General features: G+C 39.0%; 2 long non-coding RNA genes across 2 annotated transcripts; one reads left to right on the plus strand and one right to left on the minus strand.

The window, feature by feature from the left end:
* Positions 1–2,546: 2,546 nt before the first annotated feature.
* On the minus strand, positions 2,547–3,407 carry LOC114480691 (uncharacterized). Its single transcript, XR_003676150.1, has 4 exons — positions 3,343–3,407; positions 3,166–3,256; positions 2,822–3,066; positions 2,547–2,677 (listed from the first exon to the last, which is right to left on the minus strand). It is a non-coding gene; the product is annotated as an uncharacterized LOC114480691 (long non-coding RNA).
* A 10,729-nt stretch (positions 3,408–14,136) lies between these two features.
* Positions 14,137–15,025, plus strand: LOC114480695 (uncharacterized). Its single transcript, XR_003676151.1, has 4 exons — positions 14,137–14,217; positions 14,304–14,394; positions 14,494–14,750; positions 14,895–15,025. It is a non-coding gene; the product is annotated as an uncharacterized LOC114480695 (long non-coding RNA).
* Positions 15,026–19,112: the final 4,087 nt, after the last annotated feature.

Consider the following 19,112-nt stretch of genomic DNA (forward strand, 5'->3'; position numbering starts at 1 on the left):
GTCAAGGATGCCAATTCAATGAGGTAAGTGCTTGTGTCAATACATCCAATGTGTCAGAGCATCCAATAAATCACCTCTGAAAGCAAGAAATGCGTACAGTATGTTATGTAAAGTCTATAAAACATTGTTGGTGGAATGAGCCGAGGGAGGAAAAAATTATACTGACGCCCCAGGGTGACGTGCGCGCACCTACGAATACAGTTTTATATTAATAATAATAATTGTAACTAGAACTGCAAGCAGTTATGAAAGGGGGCCAAGCCTTCCTGCGCGACTCGGCCCCCAGGTTTCGCAGAGCCCGTTAAAGTACGTCATGAAGGATGACGGGCTTGTGGCGAGCGTCAGGACACAGGCCAACGTGCCATTTGCTGTGAACAGGTGGATATGAAGTTTTGGAAGATAATATTTAAAGTGTGAACGTTACAGGCCAAAATGCGTTTGCACCCATTATAGCGCCACCTAGTGGTGCACTTTTTGGTATGGGTAATCTGTGTGTTCATCTATAGTTACCCTGTAAATTTCACAGCTCTCAACATATTACTTCAGCTGAAATAAAGGTTTGTTTATTTATATGTTATGTAGTAATAAGCCACGCCCACTTAAACCAATCGCGATTACCTTCGAGATACGGTCCCAGGAGCGACCCAAGGTCATACCCACCAAATTTGGTAAAAATCGGTGGTGCCATTTAGGAGATATACAATTCTCATAATTGCAGTGCCCCCTAGAGGCCTAATTTGTTCAAATTTGGCTCATACCCCCACAGTCACATGCCAACCAAGGATCTCAGATTTGGTGTTGTTGGCCATTATTTTGACCGAGATATGCAACAGTTCGCGTTTTTTATAGCGAGCTAAAAAAATTTACTCGTTAATATTTTGCGCATATTTTGCCCGAACAAATTTTTTTGCTAAACTTTAGATCAGGTCCAATTGAAGACTCTGCGTGCCAAGTTTCACGCTGATTGGACAAAACCCCAAAAAGGAATTCGAAAAAAGTTTTTCATATGTAGTGACTTACAAAAAGCAATGTGCTGTGGGAGTGGGCGTGGCCTATGTCAGAAGATGCGACTCTATGTAGGGAACATGTGGATATGAATTTTATGAAGATGTGAATTAAATTGTGAAAGTTAGAGGCCGAAATGTTTTTGCAATTATAGTTTTTAATTAATTTTTGGTATGGGTGGTCTGTGCGGTCTTCTATATCTACCCTGTCAATTTCACTGCCCTCAACATAATAATTTAGCTGAAATAAATGTTATTTATATGTTATGATGTAATAAACCACGCCCACTTTGACCAATTGCGAATAACTTTGAGACATCGCCTCAGGAGGAACCCAAGATCATTTAAGAGATATAAATATTCGTTATTTGCAGCGCCCCAACACAAAAAAATTAAATAAAAACAATAATAGTTTAAAATGTATGTATGTATCTATATATATATATATATATATATCTAAAATAATTCAAAAGAAAAATAAAATAAAATCATGGATATGTGTGTATATATACGTAAGTGTGTGTGTGTATGTATATATGCTTGCACAGATGTTGGTAAACACGTATAGGCGCGTACAGATTCACAGGACACTCTCTACCCCCATGTCACCTCTTTCTTCTCCAACCCCTCTCGTACTCCTCTTCACCATCAGTGAGGCTCCTCAATCCGAAACACATCCTTATTTATTTATATTTATATACATTTGAAGAAAAACTCAACCCTGAGGTTTTGGCTGACCTGCATCTCGGCTGGAAATTCCAAAAATGCATTTTTATGGGCCTACCAGTTACTGGCTCACTACCTACTCCATACTCACTATACCGCTTTGGTCAAATCTCTTCATCTAACCTACTTTTCAGAGACTGCAGGGTCGTCAACAGGTGCTAATTTTTATAGGAGGGGCGGGACCAACAGTGGTGGCCTTCATCTTAGCCAATAGCAAATTTGGATGACTCTGGGTCTGAAGCGGGTGCAAACAATAATGGAGAGCTGACTCAAAGACAGCGCCGAGCATCTGTAATAACTGAACATGAAAAGCTGTAAATGGACAGATGTGCAGATGAGGCAGTGAAGAGTTGTCTTCATCTGTAGTTGGAAACTATAGCAGCCCGCCGACCTGCATGTTCTGATTGGCTGAGTCTTTTGAAGTGCACCCTCATTAGCAAACAGAGTGCGGCCTATGTCACGGAGATGCCTTTACATGGATTTTTCTGGGAAAATTGGAAAATTCTTGGAAAATGGCCAATACAGCAGTGCACTTTATAGCCCAGAAAATACGGCATATAGCATTAAATTTCATACTGGGATTAATTAGTGACGTTTTATACCAGATTTTGTCTCCACGCTTTCATCACCGTCAAGTCACCCTAGTGACTGCATCATACACAGAGGAGATGCTGCTCCTCAACCTATGGAAATCCTGCAGCTACATCTCAAAATTTAATTGTGACCAGGCGTTTGAAGTCATGCATTATTATATATTATTTTGGTTACAAGTCAAAATTCATACAGCAAATCTTCAAAACAAAACAACTCACAGTATGCATTAAAGATGAATACTTTATTTCCCCACTTTAAACTTTTACATTTCTCATCATGTTACAATAATCTCAAATCTATATCTATATCTTCTGATTTGAGTTGACCTGGTGATCTCCATCTCACTGCAAGACCTTTAGAGAATGAGTGAGAAAAACATGTGAATTATTACTATTTATAAGATAGTGAAAAATCAATATTGTATTGTTATCATCACTACATATGAAATGTAATGTAATGACAATGATGAGAAAGAATATTGTGTGTTTGTCACCTACATGCAGAGAGCAGGGTTCCAGTGACCATCAGCCTCTGAGGGAGACTGGTAAAAAGGGGAGGCGTGAGTAGAGGCAATTCACTAAAACAGGCTTCCTACGACCGAACAAGGGTCTCCACCAGCACATTTTTGGATTTTCAGCAGGTTTCTCATCAGCTTGATCTCCAAACAGGTGTGATAAAGCATTTACCAGTAAACCAAAGAACTTCTGAGCAGCTTCATCTTCTACAGCAGCTGTAGAAGGAGCTGTAGGAGAGAGACAATCAATGTCAGACACGTAAGCCTTTGAGCTCACCTAATATGGTTTGTGAAGTTTGATGAACACACAGCTGTTGCTCTGCTTACCTTGGTTTTGTGCAGCACTGTTTGGTACTGGTGTTGCATTGATCAGAGTCACAAGAGCAAAAACCAGGAACACACTGTGGATCTTCATTTTCTGAAAGAAATCTTTAAAGATCAGATTGTCATAGATTTTCAACAGCAGAAATATTTCAGTCTGTGGGAAGAATAAAGATACTTTACCTCAATTTCAACTTCTCAAGATGAAATACTTGTGATAAGATAAAGTCCTTAGCTTAACTGAGCAGTTACTGAGCTAAATTTCTTGATTTATAGAAATTATTATCGTAATCTATGCAGGGCAAATAGACAGTTCAAATAGAAACTCTCCGTATTTGGGCATTATGTGATAAATGATACTGCTTTGAGCCATAATGCATAATAAACACACCTCTGCAGTTCTAGTTTAATGTAACAGACACATGCAGACAAGTATTCTCAGGCATCAGAGTTATTTAAACCATCAAGAGGTAATTTGAATATTAAACATTACCTGTAGTGAACTCACTTCTCTGTCAGGTCACCATCAGGTGCTGGTCCTCGGATGTACTGGTGGATCATACCGTTAAATGCCAATTTGTTAAGCTTCAGCACGCCAACGTTCTTTCATTTTGTAGGGAAGTTTGGACACCACTGTCAATAAATTGGTAGGATTGTCCATCTCCTCCAAATATTCTATGTCCTCCATAGTGTTGTGACATCCAACTAAGAACATTGCATGGTTACTTAATGCTTTTCCATCATCTGCCTTAATTTGTGGCCACTTTAATGCTCTATCGATGTAAGCACTGGCAATATGTAATTCATCCCCATAGTGTCTGTGAAGTCATCTTTAAGCTTCATGGTATCCTTTATCAGGTGACATCAGCTTCGAACTAGCTCTTGAGGTTCACCGGCTGTAAATTGTTCCAAAAAATAGAGTTTATCTTGATCATTGTCTGTTTTTTGTTCTATTGAATGTTGAAATGCTCTGATGAATGACTTATATTGTAGCGCGTCACCTTTGAAAACAGGAATAGCCTTCGTTGGTAGCTGAGACTGCTTCTGTTGTTTTACCAGTAGCTCAGTAATTACATTTTGATTTTCCATAACCTTTAGTATGTCATCTCTTTTTATTTGTGCATTATTCATTGTGTCTTGAGGAGCCACAGTTTGCAACATTCCTGATGGTGCATGAAGGCTTGCTCTGTCTGCTGGAGAAAGCACAGCTATGTTTGTGTCTTTTGTGTTCATGCTTTGTGATTTTTGTTTTATTGCATGGCTACTAAAACCATCTTCTGTATTATTATACTCTTTAAACACTTTTCATTTTTCACTGCTTTCTGCCAAAGCGGTTTCCATCTCAAGTTCTTCCTTTGCTAATTTAAGTTTAGCCATTTCAATCTCAAGCTGCTGTCTTTTTTTCTGTGCAGCAACACGTTCAAGTCGTGCTGCATGTTCCGCTTCTTGTTTAATACGTGTTGATGACACTCGTGATGATGTTGTTATTTGACTGACTTGTGAAGCACGTTTGTGCACGTTCAGCATCCCTGAATCCAGCTTGTGAGACACTGTCACTTGGTTTTACAAAATCTTGCATTGCTTCCATGTCACAACCTTTTTTCAGCACTGATTCATATACAATCATGCTTTAATCCATGCTTTAAAGGGGACATATCATGCTAAATCCACGTTTTTAGCCCTTAAATGCATTTTGTTGTATATTTAGAGTGTTTAGAAGTACAGAAAAGTTCAAATTAGTCTCTTCAGGTGCTCTGTTGATATCTTTTTATTCTGTTTTGGTCATATTTTGCAATCTGTTTTGATTTTTCTATTCTCTATTACGTTTTTTGAACGTCACAGTATTTGCATCGACTTTTTATTTCTCGCTGCGATTTTGTTGTCCAGACGACAAAGAGAGCACTTCGGTAAGCTGTAAATAAGGCTAAAAAGTGTGATGATAAGATGCCCCGTCATTGTTTTGTTAGCATTATATGTTAGCACTGCGTGCTCGTTTTAGATCTTTGATGATATGGCCTCGCTCCGCCGGGTCCAACTCTGGCTCGAACATGTAAAGCTGGATGGACAAGTCTTTCGTTGTTGACATTTTGTAAATAACGTGTGAATAAAAGTTTCTGTGCTGCTAAATAATTGTATCTCTTCTATCAAACATGGCCGAACAGGGTGGAGTTGAACCGAGTGTCACCTCTGCAACCTGGAGAGGGGGCGGGGTATGGAGTGTCTCATTTGCATTTAAAGAGACCGCACCAAAACGAGTTGCTCTCAGAAGCACATCAGAAAAGGGGTAGAAAAGGGGTGGAGCTATAATAATGAGGAATTCAGACCCAAGCATTGCAGTTCCGCTTTATATAGACCACAACTGTATGATTTATATGTAAAAAAGGAATGATTTAAAGGCATGATATGTCTCCTTTAACTGTTTTCATAAAGTCTCTAATGGCTGCCATTTTTGGTTCGAACCATTTCTACTGATCAACCGTTTTTTCATCTTCAGGAAGAAAACTGGCAACGTCATTATTGAGGCAACAAAACCCATATTTTAATGTAATAATTATTAAAAGATGCTTTACTAAACTGAACGCCGTAACTAGCCTCACGAGAACTGCCACCTGAAATGGCCTGAGTGGCAGTTCTCACGAGATTAGTGCTGACAGCAGCAACAAACCCGGAAACACCTCAGAAGAGTTGGATGAATGAAGTTGTTCCGGCTAAAAAAAAACAAAGAACTGGTGTAAATACCTTGTAAAATGTGGCAGAGAGAGTGTAAACCGAATCTTTAACACCACGTTTCTTACGCGCGCAACGAGACATGACAAGCTTTTTCTGATTTTAAACTTTTTAGTTGAAAAAATAAGAAAAAGATCACAAAGTCTGAAGCACGGTCAAAAGCCTGTGTTGCTTCCATCACATATTTGGCTCAAAAAAGAAAAGAAACACAACAAAGTTATGAGTGACGTCATAACACAGTCAGCAAATATGTTTGTGTTTTAAACACACAAGCACATCCCTAAATTATGCATTTTAAACTAATATAAAACAAATGAATTATCATAACCTTAAACATATCATTACAAAAAATGTTAATATTTAAACACATATTACTATTTTTAAAATAGTATCTTTATGGCCCTTACAGTCACGATTTCGTCTGCTACTGCAGAGACAAAAAGAGGGATGATGAAGCTCCCCGTCTGTGTCTTCCATGGAAGCGAGACCGTCTCAAACTGCTCTCCAGGGTCCGCAGTTTAAGTCACCGCGTCCGGCCGCTCCGTGATCCACCCAGCCTCAGCAAGGCCCACCCGGCTGGCCCGCAGCCGCTGCTACGCCAGCATAGCCCGCTCGCCGTACGCAAATGAGGAGGAAGGAAAATACAGTCTGTCCGCTTTCCCCTCCCTCTGTGATGCAGCTGGATGTTCCTTGTTTCCGAACTCCACCTGTTACGCTTTCACGAGCACATCCATGGGCTCCTCACAGCCCATCTTCCCCACCATCGAGGCACAGTCCTCAGACGGTCAGGAGAGGACATGTTTCACGGGAAGTTTGGCTCATGGCCCCCTCTTCATGTCCACAAGCACGCATCCACACATGTTCAAATAAAGATGATGTGTACATTGCCCAAGCAGCATGCATGCGCAGCATGTGAAAGAAAAATCCTCTACTATAAGCAGCGTGGTAACGGTACCTGATGTCTCCACTCAGCGGGAGTCCTCGGCCTTCTCTGAGTGGGAGGTTGCGGAGTTCCCGATACCACGCTGTCCCCGGAAACGAGCAGTACTGCACGCTGGTTCCTGGAGGTATGGCTCTGCTCCACCGTCAGGGGGGCGCCGCTGTGACAGGGTCGGCTCCTCTGCTGTTGGGCAGGCTGCCGCCGACAGAAAGCTCCACCGCCCTCCGGTTGGGCCCTCTAGTAGCGTGCAATCTGTCGCCTCAAGAGGGCGCTGTTACGCCACAAATGGTTTCTTTGGCCACTGGCAGCCTGCCTCTGGAAGAGGGCACCACCGTTCCACGGCCGGTGGCTCCCAGGCTGAACAAGCCTGAATGTTTATCCACCCTCTCCGTTAAGAGGGAGAAATAGGCACCGATCGCAGCTCCACCATGGGTGCTGCGGACAATATCGAGGGGTTACAGGATGCAGTTTGCGGCTGACCCTCCCCGTTTTGCCGGTGTAATACACACCCGTGGTGTGTGTTGCTCTGTGATGGACTATAAGTAAGTCATACATAAAATACTTTCAAGTCAAAACAAAACAAAAACAAAAGGAAAAAATATCAGGCCCTAAGTATAGCTACATTTAGGAACTCTAACCAGCATTCAATGGTACCATTCCAAATGTGCCATGTGGTTACAACATAACAGGTAGAAACCACAACCTGAACCCAAGAAAGTGTTGTTGATCACAAATAGCACGACTAAGAACATATGGATTATGTTTAATGTGCCTTTATAAACTGCTGATCTCAGGTGAAAGGACCATGAAATGAAAATAAAAAATAATCACGAAAAATAATAGTTTACTCACTAACAATTGGGAGTAGAAATGTAACAAATTACTTTCATTTTTTAAAAAATATATTTAAGTACAAGTAAAATTACTGATTTAGAAATATACTAAAAAAAAAAAGTACAGGTGCCCATAACAGCAACTCAATTACAGCAACGTAAGTACTTGTAATCTGTTACTTTCACCTCTGTCAATGACAGGTTGGAAAATGGATGGAGAATTGAGAGGAATAGTTGGTAATGAGTGGATAATTATATAGCATAGATAGTTATTTGGAGCGATTGTATAGTGTAAACTGGACGTCTCTTAGCTGCTACATAATCAAGGCATTTTTTGTCATTTCCAGCCTAGAAGCCCATCAGCCCAAATATCTGCGTTTCGTTACCCTTTAATCAAAATCAGAATTTCTTTATTGTCATTATTTGGCTTTAGCTTAAAGTGCACACAGCTATGTATGGCAGGAGTTATTTACAGGTAGCAGCATAGTAGATATTGCAGAAGTATAAAATAAATAATTGCACAATATGAATTAAACTATAGCAGAAATACAAAAGCATAAATATTGCACAAAACAAAATGTAAACTATTGCAGAAATATAAAAATATTAACATTGCTCATAGTACGAAATGTAAACTATTTCAGAAATATAAAAGTAAAAATAGTAGATTAGAGTAACATTCAAATTTGTTTTTGGTAGATTACCTTTTTTTTTAAAAAAAAAATAAAAAAAAAAAAATAAAAACTATTTGGACAACCCCTTAAACTTACAAAATACCAATACCTTGAATATCATGATAAAACCTGTTGACAAAATTCTAAATAGGCTGCCTATTGGCTGCCTGGGAGCATTGTTTATTCACAGGCATATAACAAGTTCAAAGGTTTCCTTTGTGTGAATATGCTTAAAGACAGTTATGTTTTAATCAAACAATAACATAAATTGTTCTGCAGGGCATTACTTTGGAATTATTGCTTTTTCAAAAGATCTCTTCTGTAACATTTCATAGGAAACTACATTGCACTTTTTTACTAAACACTAACAGTTTTTAACTAAACATGAACTATGTTTTTCCATGTTGGGACAAGTTATGAATAATTTAAGTTTTAATAGAATTAAATTCCTTTAGATTTTTTGGATAAATCTTATTACATTTGTGACACTGTGGTTTGACTTGGACTCATGAACAAGTCTCATAGATAGAAGTAGTCACGTTACGTTTTCTAGTTGGTTTTTAAACATGGTTTCCAGTGTAAGCCAACATTTTCCTGCCTTAGACAGGCTGAACTTGTCTCAGGTGAGCAGCAGTGCAGACAGAAGCAGTTTGGGCCATCACTGTGAGACCTTGAGCAAGTCCCCTAGACCTAATTATTTCCAGGACTTTCTTGAAAAAGAGATTATAAATCTCAATGAGACTTTCCTGGTTAAAAAAAGTATCTTATATTTTCTTTACTTAAGTATCAAAATTAGAAGTGCAAGTAAAAAGTACATCTAATTGTTAACAAGCTTGACTTTAGGAAAAATACTTTGCCACTGGTCAAAATGGTTTCGCTAGATTGTACACAAATGCCTGTCCTCTTCTGTTTTAATAGTGTACCGTCTCATTTCAAAATATGAAATGAGAAGGTACACTATTAAAATAGAAGAGGACAGGCATTTGTGGGTCGATGGCCCACCGGGACAATGCCCAGTATGCCAGATGGCCTGGTGGAGGACATGCATGCCAAATGCACATCACATTGATCTGTGGCTTATGCTACAAGCTGTACAATTGTGTTGTTCAGTTGAATTTGTTGTTCTCTTGTCAATCTTTTGTGTTCAGATGAAGATGAGGTATAGTTTAATTTTACTATGTTTCTAATGCGTTCTTATTGCCTCCAAATTGTTGTTCTTTTGACAAAAAGGTCTAAAACATACCAAAACATGCTAAAATAACAAAAACCTTATATCTGTGGTTAGATTTGAAGTTGATTAAAATATTTGAAGTGTTGACCAAAGGTAACCAAAGTATTCATATATTTTTCATTTTAACACTTATATGAGGTGGACCATTTTTGGTCCCTGGGGGTGTAACTGAGTTTTTTAAAGTCAGAAATTAAGTTATCCAAACATGGTCACAACATTTACAATTCTTTACTTTTTTTAACAGCCCTAAAGGTCCAGAAAATACAAACTTGAACATGTTACAAAACAAATGTAAATAACTGTCTTTAAGCATATTCACACAAAGGAAACCTTTGAACTTGTTATATGCCTGTGAATAAACAATGCTCCCAGGCAGCCAATAGGCAGCCTATTTAGAATTTTGTCAACAGGTTTTATCATGATATTCAAGGTACTGGTATTTTGTAAGTTGTCCAAATAGTTTTTATTTTTTTTTAATTTTTTTTTAAAAAAAAGGAAATATACCAAAACAAATTTGAATGTTACTCTAATCTACTATTTATACTTTTGTATTTCTGAAATAGTTTACATTTTGTTTTGTGCAATATTTATACTTTTGTATTTCTGCTATAGTTTAATTCATACTGTGCAAATATTTATTTTATACTTCTGCAATATCTACTATGCTGCTACCTGTAAATAACTCCTACCATACATAGCTGTGTGCACACTTTCTTGGGTTCAGGTTGTGGTTTCTACCTGTTATGTTGTAACCACATGGCACATTTGGAATGGTACCATTTAATGCTGGTTAGAGTTCCTAAATGTAGCTATACTTAGAGCCTGATTTTTTTTCCTTTTGTTTTTGTTTTGTTTTGACTTGAAAGTATTTTATGTATGACTTACTTATAGTCCATCACAGAGCAACACACACCACGGGTGTGTATTACACCGGCAAAACGGGGAGGGTCAGCCGCAAACTGCAGCCTGTAACCCCTCGATATTGTCCGCAGCACCCATGGTGGAGCTGCGATCGGTGCCTATTTCTCCCTCTTAACGGAGAGGGTGGATAAACATTCAGGCTTGTTCAGCCTGGGAGTCACCGGCCGTGGAACGGTGGTGCCCTCTCCCAGAGGCAGGCTGCCAGTGGCCAAAGAAACCATTTTTGGCATAACAGCGCCCTCTTGAGGTGACAGATTGCACGCTACTAGAGGGCCCAACCTGAGGGCGGTGGAGCTTTCTGCATGCTGCTTGGGCAATGTACACATCATCTTTATTTGAACATGTGTGGATGCGTGCTTGTGGACATGAAGAGGGGGCCATGAGCCAAACTTCCCGTGAAACATGTCCTCTCCTGATCGTCTGAGGACTGTGCCTCGATGGTGGGGAAGATGGGCTGTGAGGAGCCCATGGATGTGCTCGTGAAAGCGTAACAGGTGGAGTTCGGAAACGAGGAACATCCAGCTGCATCACAGAGGGAGGGGAAAGCGGACAAACTGTATTTTCCTTCCTCCTCATTTGCGTACGGCGAGCGGGCTATGCTGGCGTAGCAGCGGCTGCGGGCCAGCCCGGTGGGCCTTGCTGAGGCTGGGTGGATCACGGAGCGGCCGGACGCGGTGACTTAAACTGCGGACGCTGGAGAGCAGTTTGAGACGGTCTCGCTTCCATGGAAGACACAGACGGAGAGCTTCATCATCCCTCTTTTTGTCTCTGCAGTAGCAGACGAAATCGTGACTGTAAGGGCCATAAAGATACTATTTTAAAAATAGTAATATGTGTTTAAATATTAACATTTTTTGGAATGATATGTTTAAGGTTATGATAATTCATATGTTTTATATTAGTTTAAAATGCATAATTTAGGGATGTGCTTGTGTGTTTAAAACACAAACATATTTGCTGACTGTTATGACGTCACTCATAACTTTGTTGTGTTTCTTTTCTTTTTTGAGCCAAATATGTGATGGAGGCAACACAGGCTTTTGACCGTGCTTCAGACTTTGTGATCTTTTTCTTATTTTTTCAACTAAAAAGTTTAAAATCAGAAAAAGCTTGTCATGTCTCGTTGCGCGCGTAAGAAACGTGGTGTTAAAGATTCGGTTTACACTCTCTCTGTCACATTTTACAAGGTATTTACACCAGTTCTTTGTTTTTTTTTTAGCCGGAACATCTTCATTCATCCACCTCTCTTCTGAGGAGTTTCCGGGTTTGTTGCTGCTGTCAGCACTAATCTCGTGAGAACTGCCACTCAGGCCATTTCAGGTGGCAGTTCTCGTGAGGCTAGTTACGGCGTTCAGTTTAGTAAAGCATCTTTTAATAATTATTACATTAAAATATGGGTTTTGTTGCCTCAATAATGACGTTGCCAGTTTTCTTCCTGAAGATGAAAAAACGGTTGATCAGGAGAAATGGTTCGAACCAAAAATGGCAGCCATTAGAGACTTTATGAAAACAGTTAAAGGAGACATATCATGCCTTTAAATCATTCCTTTTTTACATATAAATCATACAGTTTTGGTCTATATAAAGCGGAACTGCAATGCTTGGGTCTGAATTCCTCATTATTATAGCTCCACCCCTTTTCTACCCCTTTTCTGATGTGCTTCTGAGAGCAACTCGTTTTGGTGCGGTCTCTTTAAATGCAAATAAGACACTCCATACCCCGCCCCCTCTCCAGGTTGCAGAGGTGACACTCGGTTCAACTCCACCCTGTTCGGCCATGTTTGATAGAAGAGATACAATTATTTAGCAGCACAGAAACTTTTATTCACACGTTATTTACAAAATGTCAACAACGGAAGACTTGTCCATCCAGCTTTACATGTTCGAGCCAGAGTTGGACCCGGCGGAGCGAGGCCATATCATCAAGGATCTAAAACGAGCACGCAGCGCTAACATATAATGCTAACAAAACAATGACGGGGCGTCTTATCATCACAATTTTTAGCCTTATTTACAGCTTACCGAAATGCTCTCTTTGTCGTCTGGACAACAAAATCGCAGCGAGAAATAAAAAGTCGATGCAAATACTGTGACGTTCAAAAAACGTAATAGAGAATAGAAAAATCAAAACAGATGCAAAATATGACCAAAACAGAATAAAAAGATATCAACAGAGCACCTGAAGAGACTAATTTGAACTTTTCTGTACTTCTAAACACTCTAAATATACAACAAAATGCATTTAAGGGCTAAAAACGTGGATTTAGCATGATATGTCACCTTTAAAGCATGGATTAAAGCATGATTGTATATGAATCAGTGCTGAAAATAGGTTGTGACATGGAAGCAATGCAAGATTTTGTAAAACCAAGTGACAGTGTCTCACAAGCTGGATTCAGGGATGCTGAACGTGCACAAACGTGCTTCACAAGTCAGTCAAATAACAACATCATCACGAGTGTCATCAACACGTATTAAACAAGAAGCGGAACATGCAGCACGACTTGAACGTGTTGCTGCACAGAAAAAAAGACAGCAGCTTGAGATTGAAATGGCTAAACTTAAATTAGCAAAGGAAAAACTTGAGATGGAAACCGCTTTGGCAGAAAGCAGTGAAAAATGAAAAGTGTTTAAAGAGTATAATAATACAGAAGATGGTTTTAGTAGCCATGCAATAAAACAAAAATCACAAAGCATGAACACAAAAGACACAAATATAGCTGTGCTTTCTCCAGCAGACAGAGCAAGCCTTCATGCACCATCAGGAATGTTGCAAACTGTGGCTCCTCAAGACACAATGAATAATGCACAAATAAAAAGAGATGAAATACTAAAGGTTATGGAAAATCAAAATGTAATTACTGAGCTACTGGTAAAACAACAGAAGCAGTCTCAGCTACCAACGAAGGCTATTCCTGTTTTCAAAGGTGACGCGCTACAATATAAGTCATTCATCAGAGCATTTCAACATTCAATAGAACAAAAAACAGACAATGATCAAGATAAACTCTATTTTTTGGAACAATTTACAGCCGGTGAACCTCAAGAGCTAGTTCGAAGCTGATGTCACCTGATAAAGGATACCGTGAAGCTTAAAGATGACTTCACAGACACTATGGGGATGAATTACATATTGCCAGTGCTTACATCGATAGAGCATTAAAGTGGCCACAAATTAAGGCAGATGATGGAAAAGCATTAAGTAACCATGCAATGTTCTCTTAGTTGGATGTCACATCACTATGGAGGACATAGAATATTTGGAGGAGATGGACAATCCTACCAATTTATGGACAGTGGTGTCCAAACTTCCCTACAAAATGAAAGAACGTTGGCGTGCTGAAGCTTAACAGATTGGCATTTAACGGTATGATCCACCAGTACATCCGAGGACCAGCACCTGATGGTGACCTGACAGAGAGGTGAGTTCACTACAGGTAATGTTTAATATTCAAATTACCTCTTGATGGTTTAAATAACTCTGATGCCTGAGAATACTTGTCTGCATGTGTCTGTTACATTAAACTAGAACTGCAGAGGTGTGTTTATTATGCATTATCATTTATCACATAATGCCCAAATATGGACAGTTTCTATTTGAACTGTCTATTTGCCCTGCATAGATTACGATAATAATTTTTATAAATCAAGAAATTTAGCTCAGTAACTGCTCAGTTAAGCTAAGGACTTTATCTTATCATAAGTATTTCATCTTGAGAAGTTGAAATTGAGGTAAAGTATCTTTATTCTTCCCACAGACTGAAATATTTCTGCTGTTGAAAATCTATGACAAACTGATCTTTAAAGATTTCTTTCAGAAAATGAAGATCCACAGTGTGTTCCTGGTTTTTGCTCTTGTGACTCTGATCAATGCAACACCAGTACCAAACAGTGCTGCACAAAACCAAGGTAAGCAGAGCAACAGCTGTGTGTTCATCAAACTTCACAAACCATATTAGGTGAGCTCAAAGGCTTACGTGTCTGACATTGATTGTCTCTCTCCTACAGCTCCTTCTACAGCTGCTGTAGAAGATGAAGCCGCTCAGAAGTTCTTTGGTTTACTGGTAAATGCTTTATCACACCTGTTTGGAGATCAAGCTGATGAGAAGCCTGCTGAAAATCCAAAAATGTGCTGGTGGAGACCCCTGTTCTGGCATGGTAAAGGGAAGCCTGCAAAGGTTTTAGTGAATTGCCTCTACTCACGCCTCCCCTTTTTACCAGTCTCCCTCAGAGGCTGATGGTCACTGGAACCCTGCTCTCTGCATGTAGGTGACAAACACACAATACTCTTTCTCATCATTGTCATTACATGACATTTCATATGTAGTGATGATAACAATACAATATTGATTTTTCACCATCTTATAAATAGTAATAATTCACATGTTTTTCTCACTCATTCTCTAAAGGTCTTGCAGTGAGATGGAGATCACCAGGTCAACTCAAATCAGAAGATATAGATATAGATTTGAGATTATTGTAACATGATGAGAAATGTAAAAGTTTAAAGTGGGGAAATAAAGTATTCATCTTAAATGCATACTGTGAGTTGTTTTGTTTTGAAGATTTGCTGTATGAATTTTGACTTGTAACCAAAATAATATATAATAATGCATGACTTCAAAAGCCTGGTCACAATTAAATTTTGAGATGTAGCTGCAGGATTTCCATAGGTTGAGGAGCAGCATCTCCTCTGTGTATGATGCAGTCACTAGGGTGACTTGACGGTGATGAAAGCGTGGAGACAAAATCTGGTATAAAACGTCACTAATTAATCCCAGTATGAAATTTAATGCTATATGCCGTATTTTCTGGGCTATAAAGTGCACTGCTGTATTGGCCATTTTCCAAGAATTTTCCAATTTTCCCAGAAAAATCCATGTAAAGGCATCTCTGTGACATAGGCCGCACTCTGTTTGCTAATGAGGGTGCACTTCAAAAGACTCAGCCAATCAGAACGTGCAGGTCGGCGGGCTGCTATAGTTTCCAACTACAGATGAAGACAACTCTTCACTGCCTGATCTGCACATCTGTCCATTTACAGCTTTTCATGTTCAGTTATTACAGATGCTCGGCGCTGTCTTTGAGTCAGCTCTCCATTATTGTTTGCACCCGCTTCAGACCCAGAGTCATCCAAATTTGCTATTGGCTAAGATGAAGGCCACCACTGTTGGTCCCGCCCCTCCTATAAAAATTAGCACCTGTTGACGACCCTGCAGTCTCTGACGAGGAGGTTAGATGAAGAGATTTGACCAAAGCGGTATAGTGAGTATGGAGAGGGTAGTGAGCCAGTAACTGGTAGGCCCATAAAAATGCATTTTTGGAATTTCCAGCCGAGATGCAGGTCAGCCAAAACCTCAGGGTTGAGTTTTTCTTCAAATGTATATAAATATAAATAAATAAGGATGTGTTTCGGATTGAGGAGCCTCACTGATGGTGAAGAGGAGTACGAGAGGGGTTCAGCTAAATTTGGCTCCGCAGCAAAAAAATCCAGTTTCCTGAGCAATAATGTGAGCAATATGTACGCATGTTGTTATATTTAGTTGTGGACTGGAAAATTGATTTTAATTAGTTTGAGTTGTATTGTTATTAAATAAAGTTATCAAAAAGTAGATTACTGTAACAATTGATTATAGACAACCCTTCTTACACTTACAAAATTACATTGGTTTTAATACGTAACTTTTAGAGCACTTGTTTTTGTGCGGATGGTAATGATATTCTAACTGAAGGATTTTGTTCTCCATACTGTGATCTCAATCTTTGTCTCAGTTTCTTCTGCATTCATATCAGAATCAGAATAGTTTTATTGCCAAGTAAAGTTTAAAACGATATAGGGAATGTGGGTTGGTGGACGGTGCAAAAAACAAATCAGAAACAGTATAATAATCATAATATAACAATAATAATATAATATTATTATAGATATAAAGGATGGATGTCAACATATATACAAGTAGTGCAGTTAATATTGTCGTATGGTGATAGTGATGGGGGTCAGTGGGGGACCAAGACTGTGATGACATGAATATTGTGCATTATGTTCTCTTATTTCTTCTCTTGAATTCTGCTAAACAATTATTTAAAGCATATTCATACATAGTGTGAGCTACCTGGATGAATTGTTTGTTCACAAGCACTGTTTACTGTGTAAACTGGTTTTTTGGGCCCTTAAACAAACATTTTAAGAACCCAAAACATTTGTTTTGTATTGCTTGTATTTGTCTTTGTTTGACCTTCAAGGCTGTTTAAAAGTAAATAAAAGTAGATATGTCAATTTATAGATACGTGTCTGTATTTCTGAATAGCTACATTTTTCAAGTTTGTTTGGTTTTTACAGTATTTTACTGTAATTTTTTTTGTACATGTTATTTTTGTATAATTATTGCTACTCTAACAATGAGACAAATAAAGTATAATCTAAAATGAATGTATTTGTTTTAAGGTATTGACATATTTTCAAAAAGCCAAACAATATTGCAAATATTTAGTAGTAGTTCTATCTAAACAAAAAACGAAATTTCCCAAATCCAAATTTCCCCACTGTGAGATGAATAAAGGTCCTATATATACAGTAAATAAGATTTCTTACCGCTATTAGAGACTACATCATACACAAAAGACCACACCTGTGGAAATCCTGTGACTCCATCTTGAAATAAAATTGTAATCTGGCTTTTGAAGTCAGATAATTTTCTATTCTATAATGGTTACAAGTAAAATCCTTAACTCATTATATGATAATTACTGACATTTAAAGATATCATGTAAAATAGGTTGATAAGAACAAATGGAATGTTGCACTGTCTGTCAGTGAAAAATGTAAACCTGCAAATTAGCTTTAGTAGAGAGATAAACGATGAGAGGAACAAACTGGCAGTTTTCTTTAGGTTTTTTGCTTTTTATTGGATGAAACGTTTGTATTGTCACTAAAGTAGTGAATAACCTGCAGAGAGCTGGGACCAAAATAACAAAGGCTACCATCAGTAACACACTACGCCGCCAGGGACTCAAATCCTGTAGTGCCAGACGTGTCCCCCTGCTTAACCCAGTACATGTCCGGGCCCATCTGAAGTTTGCTAGAGAGTATTTGGATGATCCAGAAGAGGAATGGGCGAATGTCATATGGTCAGATGAAACCAAAATAGAGCTTTTTGGTAAAAACTCAACTTGTCTTGTTTGGAGGAGAAAGAACACCATACATACTGTAAAGCATGGGGGTGTAACATCATGCTTTGGAGCTGTTTCTCTGCAAAGGGACCAAGATGACTGATCTGTGTAAAGGAAAGATGAATGGGGCCATGTACTGTATTGTGATATTTTGAGTTACAACCTCCTTCCATGAGCAAGGGCATTGAAGGTGAAACGTAGCAGCGTCTTTCAGCATGACAATGATCCCAAACACACCAGCAACAATGTGTGAAAACGTTTGACCTCTGTCATTGCCAACAAAGGGTACAGTACAAAGTATTGAGATTAACTTTTGTTTTTAACCAAATACTTATTTTCCACCATAATTTGCAAATTAATTCATTAAAATTTCTACAATGTCATTTTCTGGATTTTTTTTTCTCATTTGGTCTCTCATAGTTGAGGAATACCTATGATGAAAATTACAGGCCTCTCTCATCTTTTTAAGTGGGAGAACTTGCACAATTGGTGGCTGGCTAAATACCTTTTTGTCCACTGTATATATTGTGGACTGGTAGATGTCTATAAAGAACACCTACCAGTGGCACCGAGGCAGCAATCAAGGGCTCTCATTTATTAACCGTTCGTACGTTCAGATCTACGGTATTAATCAATTCTCATCGTATGCTACGATCAGTTCTCACATCTGGTCTGACCTTGTGTACGCAATTCTGAGTGTGCGGATTTGTGCTGCAACACAGCAAAATGTGACTGAGCCTGAAAATGAAGTATTAGATAAACCTCAGCTGTCTGAGGCTTTTTAACTGATTTAACTGAACGGGTTCACGCTCACAAGCCTGACTAGCCTAAATGTAAAGAATCGTCTAGATCAAATAGCATATCAATAGGGATTTACGCTTTTAGGCTGTGGATGAGTAACATTTCATTTAAACCGTCATTTGCTGTTTGAGAATTTAATGCAGCCTGAGTTTGTTCCAGTATGGGAAAGCTTTTCACTTCCCCCCTTATTCTCTTCCACAGAGCATTTAAAAGAGCTCCTTAATTTCCAGTTTTCACACTACTGAAAAGCACATTTTAGTTTTGCTGTGAGGATGATGATTTTCATATCGGAAACATTTATTTCCTTTCAAATGTTTGTTTGACCTCAGTGGGCGGGGCCTCTGAACCAGGAATATTTCAGTGGGTAAAATGTTAATGACGGTCAAGTTCAACCGCAGCATGTATCAACACCCGATCATTGCTCCACTGGGATTGGTCAGACACAAATGTTTCATAAGTCCCACATTGGTCCTGTAGTACAACACAATGTGGAGTCAGATTTAAAACCGTTTTCACGCAGGGTTAGTAAATGAGGGCCAAGATGTCGGCTCTGCAAAGATGCTTCTGAGAGCAACTTGAGGTTTTTCACACGCTCCACTGCCGGGCCATGATTGTGCAGAGAGCGTGTTCCATCTTCCTGGACCTCATGTAGTCCA

This window comes from Gouania willdenowi, chromosome 18, assembly GCF_900634775.1.
Source record: "Gouania willdenowi chromosome 18, fGouWil2.1, whole genome shotgun sequence".
NCBI lineage: Eukaryota > Metazoa > Chordata > Actinopteri > Blenniiformes > Gobiesocidae > Gouania > Gouania willdenowi.